We start from the raw sequence: 20,072 nt of genomic DNA, 5'->3' as shown, positions 1-20,072 counted from the left end.
GTTTTTACATTTCCGTTGTGGAAAACGTTTGTGGCCGAATGCAACCTGGAGAACACGGAGCACCCAGGGAGCGATACGAAAACCAGCACTGTTACACCAGTGTGTGGTCATGGAGTCGGCGGGACCTCTGCTTTTAGCCGGGGAGCGGCGGGGAAGGAGTGCACAGAGGGCCAGGCCCTCCGCCATGGGCCGGCTCTGGTGTGGACACTGGCTGGACGCTGGAAGCGCCGGGTTCCTCGTCCTTGCTGGAGGGCTGCGTGGATTGGGCTGACAGGTCAGCTCTGGCTTCCACCCCTTCTGGCTAAGTAGGCTGGACTTGCATCACTCCATAAACTCTCCAGAACTCATCGGTCTGCGCTCCGAAGAGAGAGAGATCTGTGCATCCACTCGGTCGCTCTTCCCCCTGCAGCGTGGCGGATCCTGCTGCAGTTTCTGTGCGGGAAATGCGTGATAGCGCCTGACCCAGGACCGGGGCCACTGTGACGGGCAGAGGGGACCCCGGGCTGTGTGTGACACCTGTCTGCAGCCAAGCCTGCTCTTCTTGTTTCCTTCGTGTACTGCTCCAGCCGGAGACTCTGGAGAATCACTCATTTCTTCTTCTTGTTTCAAGTCCACACATCACAATTTCAGATGCCTAATGGTGGAAGACAGAAATACATTTCCCAAATAACCGGTGTCACTGAGGACGCTGGAGTGCAGGATTTAATCTCAAACTTGTTTACAAGATGCCTACTATGATTTTTTAAAAGCTTACTTAGGTATGTATTGAAAGGCAGAGAGAGGGAGAGACAGAGAAAGAGGGAGACATCTTCCAGTCACTGGTACAATCCCTAAGTGACCCTGAAAGCCAGGTCTGGGCTGTGGCCAAAACCAGGAGCCTGAAACTCCATTCTGGTCTTCCGCACCAGTGGCGGGGGCTCGAGCACTTGGACGATCTTGGCTGCCTTTCCAGGTGCGTTCACGGGAAGCTGAATCATAAGTGCAGTAGCTGGAACTCAGAACTTGCACTCAGATGTGGGACGCTGGCGTTAACAACAGTGGCTTAACCTGCTGCACCACAAGACTGCCCCTAAAGGATTGCATTATTGTCAGGGTGACAGAACTTCACCTCCTTAGGATCTCCAGCTGGGCCTGAGAATGAAGTTGACATAAAACAAATCAACAGTAAAAATCATATGCATTTTATTTAATATTGTGCATAGGTGTGAGCCTTCAAGGAAAACAAAGACATCAAAAGTAGTTATGCCTAAATGCATATGTACTAGGTTGAGCAATGAGTAGTAATTATCAAAAGTAGCTAAACTATATGGGATGGCTTTAACAAGTTTTTTGAAAAAAAATTTTTTTTGAACAGATTTCTCTTGGCCTCCACTCCTGTCTCTGGTGATAATGTCCTTTTCTTCCTGTTTCAGGGAGGGCATCTTTTGTGTGGGAGTTTTAGATCTTTCAGGAAGAAAAGGAGAAGCCAGACCTTTAGCTCAAAATAATCTTTACATCAAAGTGGCATATTCTGCCATCCTGCATTATTCAGATGCCATAGGGGTGGGCACGTGATATAGTGAAGTTGCTCCTTGGGATGCACATATACTTTGTTAGACTCCTGGTTCCAGTCCCAACTACTCCATTTCCCATCCAGCTCTCTGCTAATGTGCACCCTGGGAGGCGGCAGATGATGGCCAAGTATTTGTGTCCCTGCCACCCATGTGGGAGATCCAAATGAAGTTCCAGGCTCCTGGTTTTGGCCTAACCTGGTCCTGTCTATTGTGGGCATTTGGAGAGTGAACCAACATATGGAAGATTCTCTCTCTCTCTCTCTCTCTCTCTCTCTCTCTCTCTCTCTCTCTCTCTTTCTCTGCCTTTGTGTCCTTAAAATGAAAATAAAAAATTTTTAAAAGATGTCATGATAACAAGATTTTTTAAAAATGTGTTTCATACGATTATGTACACATGTACTCAATTGCCTTCTACCCCCTTCTTTGCTGCACCAACGCCACTTCCTCCAGGAAGCTCTTGGCTGACCTTCTCTGTCTGGCTTGTGTGACTCTCTGTTCCCAAAGCAGACACTCTCAAAGTGCCAATCACCTGTATTCTCAGTGTCTGTTTCCCCCTGGACACATGGAAGGCCATGGCTTTCATCTCTGAAATATCTAGCATCTAGGCTGTGCCTGGTAGTATGCAAAATGCTCATAAAATATTTGAATGCAAAACCAAGGTCTAGTAGAGGTAGCATAGATAATTAAGAAACAGGATAAGTGCCACTTGGGCTTTCAGATAATAAACCCAAGCACAAGAAAAGCTTGAAATGACTCACCAAAATGAGAAGGCTACAGATGATTGAGGAGGGAGGACAGCAGGACACAGAAGAGTGTGTGGGAAGAGTTGGGGTTGGCGTGGCTTGGGGTGGAGGGATCATGCCTGCCTGGAATGCAAAAAAAAAAAAAAAAGGGTTATATAAAGAGAGTGGTGCTGGATTAAAGAGCATCTTGAAAGGCAGGAAGAAGTTTACTGTGGATGTGGGTGTCAATAAGGAACCAATGCTGTTCTTTGTGGAAGCACAGGAGAGTGGGAGGGAAAAGCTGCATTTTATTATAATTGATAGACACTGGCGTCAAGGCCAGAGAAAGACTGAGCTGTGCAGAGAAATCTGTGCTTCAGTGGAAAACTATGCATTGTTCAGATACTCTCTGGAGAAGACACCTCTGGGTTCTCTTCTATGGACACTCTTTCACACTCTGTAAAGTTTATAGTTTCAGATAATCAAGCCTTGTCTATAGCTTTGCATGTTCTCTCCTGTCCAATAGAAGCTTAATTGGCAGTCCTCCTTCCCCTGTGGAAAAGCCAGTTTTGTCTCTGTTTCCACATTTATTTCAATAATCCTGATCTGTAGAGGTATCTGTTGTTAGAGTTCTCTTTTGAACCAGGTATAACAACTAATCTGGTTCCTTCATGAATTAAATAAAATCTTTAACATCCGTTCCTCTTTATATCCCTATGAGAGTCGAGCTCTTAACTTGGGAAAATTATCATCTATCAACAGATCAGCAAGCTGGAAGCATGACCTTGGATGGAATTTGCTATATGACCTCATTGGAGAAAGGAAAGGTACAATTAGGTAGATTCAGACTCATGAATGTGAGAGAACATGCAGCGTGCCTTCCCAAGGGCTCTGGCACTCTCTTCCTGCTTAGGAAGGGAGAAGCTATGAAGACAAGCAATTTGGGGATGATGGGGAGTTTAGTTATAAGCATTGACTTTGAAGTACCAATGAGACACGTAAGGGGAAACAGATGGTGAGAAGTCCTGCAGGAGAGGGAGGTGATGTTGTAGACTTCTCAAGGTGAGTTCAGACTCCAGGAGACCAGATGGTTTTCCTAAAGGAGCCATCATAGAGTAAGACGAGCAAAGGGAGAAGACAGAGCCCATGGAACACACCCTCTACAGGAGGCAGAAGAATCCAGGAAATTGGAAGAGTAGGGAATGGTCAGAGAGGTTAAGAAGGGACCTAATCATGTCAACCCTTAGCACTTCATGGGCCATCCTGGGCAGCCTAACAACCCAACACTGCTTCTAGTTAATAGGATGAAAGTACCATCATTTATTTTCAGAGGGAGAGGAGAAATATTTTTTAACCTAAAATCCTTTTATTTAAGGTATGAAAACTTCATGCATTTTATATATGCAAATTTAGGAATGTAGTGATTCCTCCTACCCCACCCTCCTTCCCTCCCACGCTCCCACCTTTCTTCCTCCTCCCTCTCCTATTCTCATGCTTATTTTTTTTAATGTGGTTTCTTTTAAAAAGATTTATTTATTTGAAAGGCAGAGTTACAGAGAGACAGAGAGAGAAGTCTTCCATCTACTGGTTCAATCCCCAGATGGCCGCAATGGCCAGAGCTGCGCCAATCCAAAGCCAGGACCCAGGAACTTCTTCCCGGTCTCCCATGTGGGTGCAGGGGCCCAAGGACCTGGGCTATCTTCCACTGCTTTTCCAAGCCGTAGCAGAGAGCTGGATCAGAAGTGGAACAGCAGGGACTTGAACCAGTGCCCATATGGGATGCTGGCACTACAGGCGGCAGCTTTACCCGTGGCACCATAGCACCGGCCCCCATAATTTCTTTATCCAGTCTTCAGTTGATGGTCATCTGGGTTGATTCTATATCTTAGCTATTGTGAATTGAGCTGCAATAAACATGGGGGTACAGCTCACTCTTTCATATGCCGATTTCTTTTCTTTGGGTAAATTCCCAGGAGTGGGATGGCTGGGTCTTATGGTAAGTCTATATTCAGATTTCTGAGGTGTCTCCATACTGTCTTCCACGGTGGCTGCACCAGTTTACATTCGAAGGCACTTATAAGAGCTTTTTACGAAGATGGTCAAACTCTTCCCTTTTTCTCTTTTTCTACTACATTTTTTAGTAATAAAATTATATGGCTCTTTTTGTGACATACATTAACCATTCCCTAATAGTTTGACTTTCTTATACTCTCTTTTTTTTTTATAATCCCTCCACTTTTTTTTTGTAACGCTACCTACCAAATCATAGCTGTATAATGCTAGTCTCTGACCCTCTGAGGGAAGCAGCAATCTGCACTGTGAGTAGTCTGTGAGTTGTATCCCCAGTGGGGTACAGTGTTGTACCCTTTGCTTTAGCAATGGAAGCTTTAGCAGTGTACATCCCCGGCCAACTAAAAATTGTGATTTTCAACCTCCTTTATAGCTAGTGTGATTCTGTGAATAGGTTCTAGTTAATGGCAGGGTGTGGAAGTAAAATATGTATGTGTGACTTCTAAGGCATATCTATTCATTCATTCATTTAAACATATTTATTGAGCATCTACTTGGTGTTGACCACTGTTCTAGGCCTTGGGATACATCCTTGAATGAGAGAGAAGATCATTGTTTCTGTGGTACTTTCTGTGGAGACAGACTTGCAACAAAACTAATAATTAAATAGATTACATAGTGTGTTAGAAGGTGATGGGAGTGACTGGAGAAAAAGGAAGAGTATGGCCGGTGCCACGGCTCAATAGGCTAATCCTTCGCCTGCAGCGCTGGCACCCCGGGTTCTAGTCCTGGTCGGGTCACCGGATTCTGTCCCGGTTGCTCCTCTTCCAGGCCAGCTCTCTGCTGTGGCCTGGGAGTGCAGTGGAGGATGGCCCAAGTGCTTGGGCCCTGCACCCCATGGGAGACCAGGAGGAAGCTCCTGGCTCCTGGCTCCTGGCTTCGGATCAGTGCAATGTGCCGGCCACAGCGCACCGGCCGCAACGGCCATTGGGGAGTGAACCAATGGAAAAGGAAGACCTTTCTCTCTGTCTCTCTCTCTGTCCACTCTGCCTGTCAAAAAAAAAAAAAAAAAAAAAAAAAGGAAGAGTACAGGAGATACAGGAGACTGAAGGGATTGGGGGCAAGCAATCAATCAGGATTGTCTTGCAGTAGTCATAGGATGGTCAAAGTAGGCCTTTTTGAGAAGATGACATTTGAGCAAAGTTTTGGAGGAGATGAGAGAGGAAGAACAATGTAGGTATCCAGGGCAAGAGAATTCTAGCCTGAGAGAACCCCCAGGGCAAAGGCAGGTGTGTGCTGATAGATTTGAGGAACAGCGAGGAAGTAAAGTGAAGGAGATGGAGGTGGATAAATCATGGCTGCATAGGAACAGGGAGGGCTGACAATGTAGGGCCCCCTACAATGTTAGTGCCTTGGTCTTTTTATTTTTTAAGATTTATTTATTTATTGGAAAGACAGAGTGACACAGAGAGAGAGGGAGAGTCAAACAGAGAGAACTTCCACTTGCTGGTTCACTCCCTAAGTGGCCACAACAGCCATAGCTGGTCCAGGTCAAAGTCAGGAGCCCAGAATTCCACCCAGGTCTCCTGCGTGGGTGGCAGGGGATCAGACTACATACTTGGGCCATCTTCTGCCTTCCCAGGTACGTTAGCAGGGAGCTGGATCACAAGCTGGACAGCTGGGAGTCAAACTGGCACTCCAAAACGGGACGCAGGTGTTGCAAGCTATGGCTTAGCCTACTAGTCCACAGCCCCAGCTGCAGTGACCTGGTCTTCATTCTGAATGCAGTGGGAGTCACTGGAGGATTCACAGCAGAGCTGAATATGTGATCTCACCTGGGAAGAAACACTCTGGCCTCTGGGCTGAGGACAGTCTGTGGAGGACAAGGGTGGGAGCAGGAGCCAGTTAGGCCGTTCCAGTAATCCAGCTAAGTGTTGACTGGCTCAGACTGCGATGTGAGACTGGGAGTGAGATGTGGAGGAAGCAGCTGGCACACAATACCCCGTGGCCAGTTCCCTTTCCTCTTTTCTACTAAGTTGTAGTTCAGCCACATGCCAATGCCATTGCCGTTGAACTTTCCAGCCCACAGAAGTGCAAGCCAAATAAACCCCTCTTCTTTATAAAGTTTCCGGCCTCCAGTATTTTGTTACAGCAACACAAAATGGACTGGGACTGTCACCAACACCATGGGGTGGGGGGAGGGGGAAGTCATTTTTGGATTGCTAACACCTGACCACTGCTTATGAAAACTTGTGAGGCTCCTGTCACTTTGATCTTTGTTACACAGGTGAACTTGAATTCTAACTAACGTGTACAGATAATGCTGCAAAAATGTGCTCAAAATATGCTTTTAATCCTTACCCTCCTTGGTTCCAAGCTAGTGAAAGGTTTCATACTTCTTACCACTCTTATTCTCATCTTGGGTCTTCTCGTCCCTTTTCCAAAGTGGGCACATGTTCTTGTGAACCAAATTGGAAGTCTTAAAGTTTCCAGAGTAGAACAAATCACCCTGCCTCCGTGTTCAACATTCCTCTATTGATGACTGTAGTCTGGGAATCTGTTGAACAGGCTGCTCTCAAGGCAGTGGTAAAGACGCTGCTTGGGACGTTCACATCCCATTTCAGAGCACTTGGTTCGAGTCCCATTTCCAGCTTCCTACTGATACATACCCGGGGAGGCCGCAGAGGATGGATGAAGCACTTGGGTCCCTGGCATCCACGTGAGAGGCCTGTCTGGAGTTCCAGGCTCCAGGCTTTAGACCGGCCCAGCTACTGGCAGTGAAACAGTGGATGAAAGATCTCTCTTTGTCTACCTGTCTATGCCTTTTAAACAGAAATAATAAATAGATAAATAAATACACAGTTTTTTAAACCCTTGATGCTTGACTAAAAAATAAACAAACCTAGGGCAGGGGCCGCCTCATGAGGAGTGCCTGGTTTGCGTTGGGAGTGCTAGGCCTGCACTATAATCTGAATCAGTCAGTTTATATTACATCGGGTACACTCGTGTGAGAGTCATAGTGGAGAGAAATTGGATTCATCAGTGTCATATTCCCTATGGGTTCACAGTAGTCCTCCCTCCCATGGAGGATATGTTCCAAGACCCCAGTGGATGCCTGATGGCAGTATCAAATTCTATATATATTATTTACATATAGATACACACACAGTATATATATTATATTGTTTCCTATAGATAACCTATGATAAAGTTTAATTTGTAAATTGGGCACAGTAAGGGATTCATAACAGTAATACTAAAATGAATCATTATAATAATATACTATAATAAAAGTTATTTAAAACTTTATTTCTGGATTTTTGATTTAATAGTGTGACAGCAAATTATTTTTTCAGCTGTCTGCTGTGCACAGACTTAGAAACTTTCAGTTAGATCTGCAAGAAATATGCTACAAGCCTTGTAATCTTAAGAAACAAGCAGTTTACTTAAATAGCAATTTTTAAGAAGCAGGAGAGAGAGAGAGAGAGAGAGCGCGTTGTGGGGGGGAGCCTCTAACAGTAGGGGACTCAACCCAGGAATTTACCACTAGGCAATCTTCACACAGCACGGAAAAGGATCCATACCGAGAACCAAACCTCATCAGTAATCATCACGGGTACGTTCAACGTTCAGCTTGACTGCATGTTCCCCCGGGATGAAACAGCAGCAGCAGAGGCTTGCTTTGGCTCCCTCTTAAAGCCCCCAAGGACAAAGGTGGCTCATTGCCAAGATTCTAGGCAAGCAGTGCGTCCTGTCTCGGATCTTGGCCAGAGAGCCAAGAAGCACACCCACCTGTTTATCACATTCCTTTATTGTCCTCTCCGGGAACTGGCCAGGCTCCCAAGGAGCAGGAGAAGGTCATCCGGCAGACGAGTTACTTGTTTACCAGAGCCGAACCTAGATACAAGCCTCTCCATCCTAAAATCTGTCCTTACAAATAGTTTATTTCTGGGCTTTTCAATTGAATATTTTCAGACTGCAGGTAGCTGAAACTGTGGAAAATGAAGTCACAGATAAGAGAGAACTACTTATATTAGTATTTGTAGTATTTACCAGATACAGCTACATAATTTGCAGAACTCAGAGCAGAATGAAAATATAAGGCCCCTTGTCCAAAATTAAGAATTTGAAGATGATATAGGAGTCTTAACCCATGTATGGGCTACTTCTAAGTGTAGGAATGTATGGGACTTCATAGATTCCATGCTCATAAAATCAGTCCTGGCTGGTGCTGTGGCTCAATAGGCTAATCCTCTGCCTGCGGCACCAGCACCTCGGGTTCTAGTCCCGGTTGGGTCACCAGATTCTGTCCCGGTTGCTCCTCTTTCAGTCCAGCTCTCTGCTATGGCCCAGGAGTGCAGTGGAGGGTGGCCCAAGTGCTTGGGCCCTGCACCTGCATGGGAGACCAGCAGAATCACCTGGCTCCTGGCTTCGGGTCAGCGCGGTGCGCTGGCCGCAGCAGCCATTGGAGGGTGAACCAATGGAAAAGGAAGACCTTTCTCTCTGTCTCTCTCTCTCTCACTGTCCACTCTGCCTGTCAAAAAAAAAAAAAAAATGTGTAGAAGTGGCTGTTGTTGTGGTGCAGCAGCTTAAGCCACCTCCTGCAACACTGTTTGTTTGTGTTTTTTTTGCTTGTTTTGTTTTTGACAGGCAGAGTTAAACAGTGAGAGAGCGAGAGAGACAGGAAACACTTGAGCCATCCTCCACTGCCTTCCCAGGCCACAGCAGAGAGCTGGACTGGAAGAGGGGCAACCGGGACAGAATCCGGCACCCCAACCGGGACTAGAACCTGGGGTGCCAGCGCCGCAGGCAGATGATTAGCCTAGTGAGCCACAGCACCAGCCAACACTGGTATCTTGTATTGGGGTGCCAGTTTGAGTCCCAGTTGCTCCACTTCTGATCCAACTCACTGCTAATGCACCTGAGAAAGCAGTGGAAGATGGCCCAAGTATTTCGACCCCTGCCACCCATTTTGGAGACCAGGATCGAGCCTGGCTCCTGGCTTTGGCCTGACCCAGCCCCAATCGTCGTGGCCATTTGGAGAGTGAACCAGTAGATGGAAAAATCTTTCTCTGTCTCTACCTTTTCTTTATCACTCTGCATTTCAAATAAATTTTTTAAAAATCTTAAAAAGAATCTTGTAGAAGATAACATTGATGACTATTCTGATGAAATTGGGGTAGATTTTTATGAACCTTGGCAAATATTTTGTCGCTCCCTCTCTTCGTGGAGGAACGACACAGGACCCTGCACTGTTCTTTTGTCTGCTCGGCCCTCCCCGGGTTTGCTGCTGGTTCTTCCCGGGTTGGCTACTGTCCCTTCCACCTCCGTGGAAGGGCGGTTCCCCCTGGCCACTTTCCCCACTTCTGCAGGGGAGCGGCACACTGCCGGCCGGCTCTCTCGGGGGCTGCACAGGTGTTCCTTCAGATAGATGTTCCTGGTGCATGTTGTCTCTCTCCTCCTTTATAGTCCTCCTCCGCCAATCCCAACTCGGCTGCCCACACGCCGAGTACGCTGCTCTCCTCCAATCAGGAGCAAGATCAGCTCCTGGAGGTCAGCACTCAAGTTGGCAAGAGGCAGCTGCGTAGAAGCTGTTTTCTCCTCTCCCAGCGCCATATTGTGGGAGAGCAGATGCATAGAATAAGTCTTAATTCCAGTAACTCAGTGCAGTCCGGGTTGCTCCCCACATATTTCTCTTTTTTAAAACATTTTTAAAAGTTTAATGAGAAATTAAAAAATACAAATAGAAGTTCATTTGCTTTAATGTTGTACAAAAAAATGAGTAGAACCTAAAGTAAATAAACATTATCACATTTGTTTACACCACTACCTAGTTCTTCATAGTAACTTTACTATTAAAACAATACAAAGTTAAGTGGCAACTTAGGGAATGGGAAAAAGATAAAACAAAAAACCACTTCTACCATGTTTATTCTACACCGTGTATGGCTGTGCTCACAGAGATGGCTTCCTCCACTTTTCCACTTTGTGTAATTCGGTTGTATATAAAATCAAACCTGTTCAGCAGCTGAGGGAGACTAGAAATGATGGGTCCATATCCTGGTGCGTCATCATAGAATCCAAACAACGGTGCAGCTACCAGCTTGTACTTTTTAGAGTCTGCAGAGAAGGCTTTCTCTGGAAGTTGAAACAGAAACAACTTCTTATGTTCCTTAGGCTGTGTAATATGTCCCAGGATATATGGCTACTGAGGCGGTTCAAAACTGGGTCTCCACCAGTGACCAATGCAGTCATCAATGACCCAGTCTTGCAGAACTCCATCTTGACGACCTACCATCTCTGTCATTAAGCGTTTTAATCCTTCAACTTCGTCTTCTCTTGGGTTAAGTTCACCACCAGGTAATTTCAAGAAAGTTGTTCCCAGTTGCAGCAGTAGCACATGGGATAGCCAGGCTCGTGTACGATCAGAACCCCTTCTACAGTCCTCCTCATTCCAGTTTTATCAAATTCCTCCCTCATGCACTGAAATCTGGCTGTTACAGAACTGTCCTCATAGAGAGGCCAGGCTGATGCTGCGCTCCAGGGTGAGGGCTTGGTCACTGGATGTACTTGTTGCCGAACTTGTTGACCCCTCAGGGACAGGCGGTCTGCAAGCGATTGGGCAGTACCACAGACATGCTGGCGAGCTCTGGCACTGGTGGTGAGCAGAAATGGAGAGGCGAGGGAGACTTTTTTTCCTCCAGTGAGGGCAGTTGTTATCTGCAACCTGGCTCAGTAGCCAACGCCCGCCATTAACATGAGAGCACAAGAGAAGGTTTCTTAAATAGGGCACAAGCACTATCAGTAAAGAAAAGAGTGATACATTCAATCACAGTAACATTAAGAGATTCTGTCCACTAAAAAGACATTAAGAAATTGAAGGGGTTGGCGCTGTGGTGTAGTGGGCTAAGCCTCTACCTGCGGTGTGGAATCCCATATGGGCACTAGTTCAGGTCCTGGCTGCTCCTCTTCCAATCCAGCTATGGCCTGGGAAAGCAGTGGAAGATGGCCCAAGTGCTTGGGCCCCTGCACCCACATGGGAGACCTGGAAGAAGCCCCTGGCTCCTGGCTTTGGATTGGCGTAGCTCTGGCTGTTGTGGCCATCTGGGAAGTGAACCAGTGGATGGAAAACCTTTCTCTCTGTCTCTCCCTCTCTCTGTAAATCTACCTCTCAAATAAATAAATAAAATAAATTGAAAAGTTAGATAATAGTACGGGAAATTTGGACTATATAATTTTAATTAGTCATGAACTTCTATGTAGAATAAAAAGGGAGTTCTGTGTTTGGTGTCCTCTCATCATCTGAGTGACCACTGTTGATGTGCCTGATACGTGGAACTAGTGTATTTTTAATCACACCACAACCACACTTGTGTGTGTGTGTGGGGGTTGTGTGTGGGTGTGTATGTAAGTGTAATGCTATTAACTATGACCTACCTCTTCTGTGGTAGCTGAGAGGCACTCCTACTTAACCCCAATGATCTGTAATGACCCTGGGTTTATTTTCCTTCATCAAATACTTTTGAAACCTTCATAATATCCTTAAATACGTTCATAGACAGCATCAATTGCATAAGCATGCAATCACTACTTCTACCAGTGTTCTAATTGGACGGTTTTCTTATTGATGCATACTGAATTACTGGGGAATACAAAATCCACTTACATTTTTTGGTTAAATCTACTTTGTAAATGAGTTTGCATTCATACAGGCTTTTCTCTGCCTTTTCAAGGAATGTGTTCCTGAACTGTGTCCTTTCCATATGAGTGCTCTTGTGAGTCACTATTCTCAACTGTGGATGGCAGAGTCAAGTTCAAGGAACACACTCTAGGGGAGCCTCTTTCTTGGCTGCAGTTCAATAGGCAATTTCCTCTAAATTCTTCTTTGGCTAGATTGGGTTTCATTGGCATTGCTTGTGCTACAGGAATACTTAAAAATCACATGCTGTCTCTGGGGCTGTGTAATTAATCCATCTTCATTTCTTGGGAGGTGGCCGTGCGTGTGTGTATGTGTGTGTGTGTGTGTGTACCAAGAGCTCATAAGCAACCAGAACTGCATTTCTCAAAGTGTGGCTGTGGATCCTGTGCACAGGAGTCAGATCCTATCCCAAGCTGTCTAAATCAGACCCTCTGGGAGAGTGAATTGAAAGTGTGCGCTTTTAGTAAGCTTTCTAGGAGTCTTAAAAATTGAGAACTGTAGAAAGGTATGTTCCTGAATTCCTTGGAGTCTGATTCTTTTTTCTTTTAAATATTTTATTTATTTATTTGAGAGGTAGAGTTACAGCTGATGAGAGGGAGAGACGGAGAGAAAGATCTTCCTTCCATTGGTTCACTCCCCAAATGGCAGCATTGGCTGGAGCTGCGCTGATCTGAAGCCAGGAGCCAGGAGCTTCTTCCGGGTCTCCCACATGGGTGCAGGGGCCCAGGAACTTGGGCCATCTTTTACTTCTTTCCCAGACCACAGCAGAGAGTTGGATTGGAAGAGGAGCAGCCAGGACTAGAACTGGAGCCCATATGGGATGCCAGCACTGCGGGCAGAGGATTAACCTACTGTGCCACCGTGCCAGCCCCGGAGTCTGATTCTGAAGTTAGAAAACTAATGCCCAGGAATTCAAGCAGCAGCCTGTGAAAGGGAGGCTGATAAACTCTATGCAGTGATTGCACTGGAGGAAGAGGGTCACATAGAGGATATGGATCAGTGCCTGGGGCCAATGAGCACTCAACATGTTATGTGTCAGGATTATCTCAGAGCTAAGAATGTCTGTGCCTCGCCTCTGAAAAGTGAATTAATAAGTGCTTTTATTTAGCTTTCATCCATTCTGCCAGTCAGCAAGACTATGACCCCAAGATTTTCTATCTCAAGCACTCTGTTTAAGATATGGCACCATTCTTATCTATGTGGAACGATCTATGAACCTGTAGATTTGAGTAATTCTGCGCTGATAGCCCAGCCCTCCAGATGAAAGTCAGCCTAAGCTTATGAACGAATAAGGCTGCCTTGGTTGTCCCTGAGGTTATTCACATACTGTTACTGTCTCCTCTGGACCACACCTGCCTTCAAGTACAAAGGATGGGCTTGTAAAAAGTTTCTGATTCAAAAGGACTGGGGTAGGGCCTGAGATTGTTCATTCCTGGAAACTCCTCTGGTGATTCTGATGGTCCTTGGTTTTTTTTAAAGAAGCCCTGCTGGGGCTGGCATTGTGGTGTAGCAGGTGAAGCCACCACCTGTGGTACTGGCATTCCATGTGGGTGCCAGTTCGAGTCCTGGCTGCTCCACTTCCAACCCAGCTCTCTGCTATGGCCTGGGAAGGCAGTAGAGGATGGCCCAGGTCCTTGGGCCCCTGCACCCTTGTGGGGGACCCAGGAGAAGCTCCTGGCTCCTGGCTGCTGGCTTCAGATCGGGGAAGCTCCGGCCAGTGTGGCCATTTGGGGAGTGAACCGGCGGATGGAGGACCTCTCTTTCTCTCTTTGCCTCTGCCTCTCTGTAGCTCTGCCTTTCAAATGAATACATTAAAAAAACACTGCTGGGGCTTACGCTGTGGTGTAGCGAGTAAAACCACCGCCTGTGGTGCTGGCATCCCATATGGATGCAGGTTTGAGTCCTGGCTGCTCCACTTCTGATCTAGCTCTGCTATGGCCTAGAAAAGCAGTAGAAGATGGCCAAGTCCTTGGGAGACCCAGAAGAAACTCCTGGCTCCTGGCTTTGGATCGACCCAGGTCTAGCCATTGCAGCCATCTGGGGAGTGAACCAGTGGATGGAAGACCTCTCTTTCTCTCTCTCTCTCTGCCTCTCTGTAACTCTGCCCTTCACATAAATAAAAAAAAATCTTTTTATAAAAAAAAGAAGTACTGCCTTACTTCTGGCCTTCTTAGAGCATTTTCAAGGACTGTATGAATCCCAGGGTGTCACTGAGCTAGGCTGTTGGCAGAGTCAGTTGAAGACCCCAGCAGGGGGTTACAGTACACAGCTGGAACTTGCTCTCAGCCACTCCTGGTCACTTCCTTTGCCTGCCAAGGAGTCATAAAGACACTCTGCCTTTCTGTCGCTCCCCCTCTTCGCGTAGGAATGACACAGGGCCCTGCCTAGGCTTCATATCAGAGTCACGGCACCATTATGTCGCTCCCCGTCTTCGTGGGGGAACGACACAGGACCCTGCGCTGTTCTTTCGTCTGCTCGGCCCTCCCCGGGTTTGCTGCTCGTTCTTCCCAGGTTGGCTACCATCCCTTCCACCTCCGTGGAAGGGCAGTTCCCCCTGCCACTTTCCCCACTTCCGCGGGGGAGCGGCACACCGCCGGCCGGCTCTCTCGGGGGCTGCTCAGGTGTTCCTCTTAGATGTTCCCGGTGCATGTTGTCTCTCTCCTCCTTTATAGTCCTTTTCCACCAATCCCAACTCTGCTACCCACACGCCGAGTACGCTGCTCTCCTCCAATCAGGAGCAGGTCCTGCTGTTTATTGGTTGAACTGGAGGCAGCTGTGTAGAAGCTATTTCCTCCTCTCCCAGTGCCATATTGTGGGAGAGCAGATGCATAGAATAAGTCTTAATTCCAGTAACAGTCTTAGTCCGAGTTGCTCCCCACAGATCCCCCTTTCTTTTTATTTTTTGGCGTTGATACGCGCCTGTCTTCGGTGCCCCGCGGCACACACTCTGCTCTGCTTGCAAGAGTTGCCCACAGGTGCTTACAAGCCCTACCAATCAGGCAAACCGAATCAGGGTCCTCTCTTCGCCATGTTGTAAGGAGGTTTTTAGGCGCTGATGCGTGCCTGTGTTCGGTGCCCTGCAGCGCATGCTCTGCTCTGCTAGAACTGCCTGCAGGTGCTTACAAGCCCTACCAATCAGGCAAACCTAATCCAAGCCTTCTCATTGCCATATTGTGGGGAGACTTATTGATGTTGATTCGTGCCTATCTTCGGTGACCTGAGGCGGATAAGCTGCTAGCCGCCAGCAGGTGCTTATCGTCTTACTAATCAGGCAGACTGAATCCAAGCCCTCTCATTGCCATGGTGTGGGGAGGCCTTATTTTTCTCTATTTCTCTATCTCCGGGCATTCCTATTTCTCCTATTTTACTTCTATCTGCCAGCATCCCTATTTCTCTCATTTTACTTCTAAACTTCTGTGTCTCTTATCCCTGCGGCATCCCGGCGCCCGCCCCGAGGCTGCTTCTTGGCGCCTGGCCTGCGGCGGCTTCCCGGCTCCAAGCCGCTTCCGGGCTTTGCGCGCTCTCCACGGTCTCCACGCCCCTTTGCGCCCGCACCACGGCCTCCGCGCTAGCCCCGTGCGCTCTCCCCGTTCGTGCCCCGCGCGCTCTCTGCGCGTGTGGCAGCCTCCGCGAGTCACACAGCCCAGCTCACGTTTCCGCCACCAGCATTCAGTCCAAGTTCCCCGGGCTAACATGGCGAATTCAAACCTGGTGGCCCACGTCTCTGCCTCTGGTTCCAGATTTTCTCCTTTTGCTCCCCGGGCTGACTTGAATTCCAAGATAGCTTACGTCTCCGCCTCAGCCTGCCCCCGCGGCTTCAATTTCCCTAACATTTTTCTCTACCCAGTTCCCTAACTTTTCTTCCAACAACAATATTCCCCTCTCATTTCTCCCGGCTTCTCCCCACAGTCCGCATCCGAGTCCAAGCCTCCTCCAGGTTTCACTTTCGCTTTCAATCTCCTAGCTTCCCCTCCATAGTCCGCATCCGAGTCTATGAAAGCTTTCACTTTCGCTTTCAATCCTAACTTCTTTCCCACAGTCCATATCCGAGTCTATGCCTAGGCTTTCAATAGCTTCTTCTGGCACCTTTTCCGTCCGGCTTTCCCCTAGGCTCTTTGCTAGTCTCTCTCTCTGGTATTTTCCCACTTCTTCCCGCTTCTTCCCTCCTAGGTTTCCGATCCGAGTCACGGCACCATTATGTCGCTCCCCCTCTTCATGGAGGAACGACACTAAACCCTGCCTAGGCTTCATATCCGAGTCACGGCACCATTATGTCGCTCCCCCTCTTCGTGGAGGAACGACACTAAACCCTGCCTAGGCTTCATATCTGAGTCACGGCACCATTATGTCGCTCCCCGTCTTCGTGGGGGAACGACACAGGACCCTGCGCTGTTCTTTCGTCTGCTCGGCCCTCCCCGGGTTTGCTGCTGGTTCTTCCCGGGTTGGCTACCGTCCCTTCCACCTCCATGGAAGGGCGGTTCCCCCTAGCCGCTTTCCCCACTTCCACGGGGGAGCGGCACACCGCCGGCTGGCTCTCTTGGGGGCTGCTCAGGTGTTCCTCTTAGATGTTCCCGGTGCATGTTGTCTCTCTCCTCCTTTATAGTCCTTTTCCACCAATCCCAACTCTGCTACCCACACGCCGAGTACGCTGCTCTCCTCCAATCAGGAGCAGGTCCTGCTGTTTATTGGTTGAACTGGAGGCAGCTGTGTAGAAGCTATTTCCTCCTCTCCCAGCGCCATATTGTGGGAGAGCAGATGCATAGAATAAGTCTTAATTCCAGTAACAGTCTTAGTCCAAGTTGCTCCCCACACCTTTCATACCTGATTCAGGTTGCAACTTGGACTCTTAAACCAGCTGTGCTTTCTCAGGGGATATACATTTGGGCCTATCGCCGCATGTTCCCTTGGATTGTTGATGATGACCATGACCAATGAGTCCCTCACCTGTCTTCCAAGTCTTCCACAGTTCAGCGGTACTTTGGTGGCTCCCTACAGGTTAATTCTCTGTATTTTCCAATTTGTGCATGAGCCTTTATATCTGCTGAGCTTTCTATTCCTCAGATGTGTCTAGTAACTTATTTTTTTTTAATTTTTTATTTGACAGAGTTAGTGAGGGAAAGAGACAGAGAGAAAGGTCTTCCCTCCTTTGGTTTACCCCCCAAATGGCCGCCAGGGCTGGAGCTACGTTGATCTGAAGCCAGGAGCCAGGTGCTTCCTCCTGATCTCCCATGCGGGTGCAGACGCCCAAGCACTGGGCCATCCTCCACTGCACTCCCGGGCCACAGCAGAGAGCTGGACTGGAAGAGGGGCAACCGGGACTAGAACCCAGTGCCCTTATGGATGCCAGCGCTGCAGGCGGAGGATTAACCAAGTGAGCCACGGCACCGGCCCCTGTAGTAACTTATTTTCCCAGAACTCCGCAGAGCCTCCCTCCCACCTCCTCTGTTGCTCAGCCTTAGCAGGAAACCTGGTGCTACAGTTGGGTAACTTGTGAGAACAAAATGCCAGGGTCACTGCTTGAGTGAATGACCACACACCTTTAGGAAAACTGTGCTGCATTCTTCTGCTTCCATGAGCAAAGCACAAAGCACACAATCATCCTCTCTAATTCTCACCTCCTTAGATCTTGGGTCTTTCTTCAGTGATTACTCAAACCTTATATTCTTGTAGAATAATCTGTCTGCGCTACAATATGGGTGAGTGACCTGAGAAATGCTGTAAGATGCCTTTTTTTTTTTTTTACAGTGAAAGTCTTTTTTGAACAGAAACTCTCATTTCCTTGTGTAGCAGTTTGCTCACCCATATATACTTTCAGAGACAAACTGTCCTCAGAAATTGAGGATTAAAATAAATCTCGTTTTCAATAAGTGATCACAGAGTTAAAAAGACAAACCACATCAATACGTTTATCATTAGTTGTCTAGGTTTCAGGTGTAAGCTTGGCACAATTTTTCACATCACAAAGTGATTTCTTTTTTTCTTATTTTTTTTTGTAAAATACTTTAATTCGAATTTGGTCTCCACTATTTGAGTTACATCTAAATTCTCAACCATTCAACACTGTGTATTTGGGCACCACCCACATGCTTGGGTATATCAGTAGTTCCCAAATGCCAAGTCTAAATGATCAACTGGGGAAACTCAAGAGACACACAGAGGGACTCACTTCCTTCTTGCCTCCCTCTCCTCGGTAGATTCTGATTTAGTTTCAAAAAGCTCACAGGTAATTTTGAATATGAGCCAGGTTTGGAAACCACTGAGATAATTCTTTGTCTGTCTGTCTGTCTACCTACCTATAGAAGTACAGGTCACTCTATCTGTCCATCCATCCATCTTCATTTTCTTCTTCCAGAAAATATTTAAAGGCATTGAGTTGTTTAAATATAATAACTTAGGAAACAAATCATTTAAGATAATAAACAAAGATATCAATCCTGCTTTATCTTTACTTGTCATTGTTTTGTATTTTCCAAATTATCCTGACATGTGTTACAGTAATAACAACATTCAAAAAGAAGCTTGTAGATAAAAATGGAGTCCTGGCACTTGTCAGAGTTGCCGGGCATATGTACTATTGGATGCTTGCTGAATTATCAGTTCACCAAATACTTGAATTTTTAGGACCCACCATTGCTGCAGAGCAGCAGAAAGGAAAATTTCTATGGCTGTAATTTTGCAGATTACTAATGCAATGAGACACCTCTAAAATTTTAATAGTTCTGCTCACTAGGGTCCTGCAACACCTCTTTGAGAAATGATCCCCCCATTACACGTATCAATGTTATATAAAATATCAAAGAAGACTTTCTTTATTCAATTGGAATGGGAAAAAACTGGAACAGCGTATTGGAATCCTAGAATGACCTTGATTTGGAAGAATCTTTCAAGGTCCTGTGGTCCAACAAGCAGTCATGTAACCCCTGGGACACAATGAATTTATTGTCAGTAGACTGCCTCCTCCTAGTGGTAAGTGGTGGCCATACTACTTCAGTTTTTAGAAATCCAATCTCAGAATCACAGTTTATAAATGATTTTGTGTCAAGGATGTTTTGACTATGATTATTAAAGATATGCAATTGTGATAATATCATATAACACCAATGATAAAACCATCAGCTAATCAAGGCAACAATATCTAAGGCAATCAAAAGCTCATTACTTTTCTAATTTCTGACTCACTAGTTGTTTAAAATGAAATACTTTATCTCTTGGGGCCGGCGCTTTGGCATAGTGGGTAAAGCCACCTCCTGCAGTGCCAGCGTTCCATATGGGCACTGGTTCGAGACCCAGCTGCTCCACTTCCAATCCAGCTCTCTGCTATGGCCTGAGAGAGCAGTGGAAGATGGTCCAAGACCATGGGTCCCTGCACTCACTTGGGAGACCTGGAAGAGGCTCCTGGCTCCCAGCTTCAGATTGGCGCATCTCTGGCCGTTGTGGTCAACTGGGGAGTGAACCAGAGGATGGAAGACCTCTCTCTCTCTCTGCCTCTCCTTCTCTCTCTTTGTAATAAATAAATAAATAATTAAAATAAATCTTTTTTTTTAAGATTTATTTTATTTATTTGAAAGATCTCAGAGACACAACATTCTTACAATTAAAAAATCTTAAAGAAATGTATGTAGCTATGTATGTTATAAGTCAGCCCCATTCAGATTGGAAGGCATTATAAACCAGTATGATTAAGTTTTCAGAAATGGAAAATTGCTCCCTTATAGTTATAGCTACTGGTAGCAAACAGAGCAAAACACAAATGAAGAAGTTGGACATATTTTAATACCTGAGCCAAGATCTGATGGCCTAAAGAAACATTTGCTACTTAGAGGCAAATTGTTCTTTCAGTTGTTTTTTTTTTTTTTTTTTTTTTTTAAGATTTATTTATCTATTTGAAAGGCAGAGAGATCTTCCAACTGCTGGTTCACTTCCCAAATGGCTTCAATGATCAGGGCTGGGCCAGGACAAAGCCAGTTGCCTGGAACTCCATTTGCATATCCCACATGGGTGGCAGGGGCCCAAGCCTTGGGCTACTTCCCAGGAATATTAGCAGGGAGCTGGATTGGAAGTGGAACAGCCAGGTCTCAAACCAGGACT

The 20,072-nt window shown here is 46.6% G+C and overlaps 1 pseudogene; it reads right to left on the bottom strand.

The window, feature by feature from the left end:
* Positions 1 to 10,214: 10,214 nt before the first annotated feature.
* On the bottom strand, positions 10,215 to 11,188 carry LOC100355848 (cleavage and polyadenylation specificity factor subunit 5 pseudogene; annotated as a pseudogene).
* Between the last annotated feature and the right edge of the window lie 8,884 nt (positions 11,189 to 20,072).

Source organism: Oryctolagus cuniculus, chromosome 2 (genome assembly GCF_964237555.1).
Source record: "Oryctolagus cuniculus chromosome 2, mOryCun1.1, whole genome shotgun sequence".
Classification (NCBI taxonomy): domain Eukaryota; kingdom Metazoa; phylum Chordata; class Mammalia; order Lagomorpha; family Leporidae; genus Oryctolagus; species Oryctolagus cuniculus.
This window is presented reverse-complemented; position numbering and strand designations above follow the sequence as displayed.